Source organism: Corvus brachyrhynchos, unplaced genomic scaffold (genome assembly GCF_000691975.1).
Source record: "Corvus brachyrhynchos isolate BGI_N302 unplaced genomic scaffold, ASM69197v1 scaffold517, whole genome shotgun sequence".
Lineage (NCBI taxonomy): Eukaryota > Metazoa > Chordata > Aves > Passeriformes > Corvidae > Corvus > Corvus brachyrhynchos.
Window position 1 is genome coordinate 20,456 of NW_008238971.1, and position 385 is coordinate 20,840.

Consider the following 385-nt stretch of genomic DNA (forward strand, 5'->3'; position numbering starts at 1 on the left):
CTTCAGTTATGGATGCCGTCCCCTCCTACCCTCACACATGCCACTCAAAGCTCCTTGCGTGGAGCTCTCGCACCACCTATGCCAGCACCTGTGCCAAGCCGCCGGCCCTCTTCAGAACCACCGCACCTACCAAAAGGTAGCTGAATCGGAGGGCGGGAAAACGAGGTCACCCATGAAGGGGAGTTGCTCATGCGGACAGCTAAGCTCCAACTTCAGCGTCCCTTACATCTTGCCCAGGACGGGCGGACGAACGCCTCAGCAGAGCGCGGCGCCGGGCGGGAGCGCCCGGCACGGCACCGAGCGCGCTCCCCGCTCCCTCCCGCCCGCGCCGCTGCGGAGACCCCGGGTTCGCCGGAATCGGACACGTGCTGCACGGAGGGGAGCG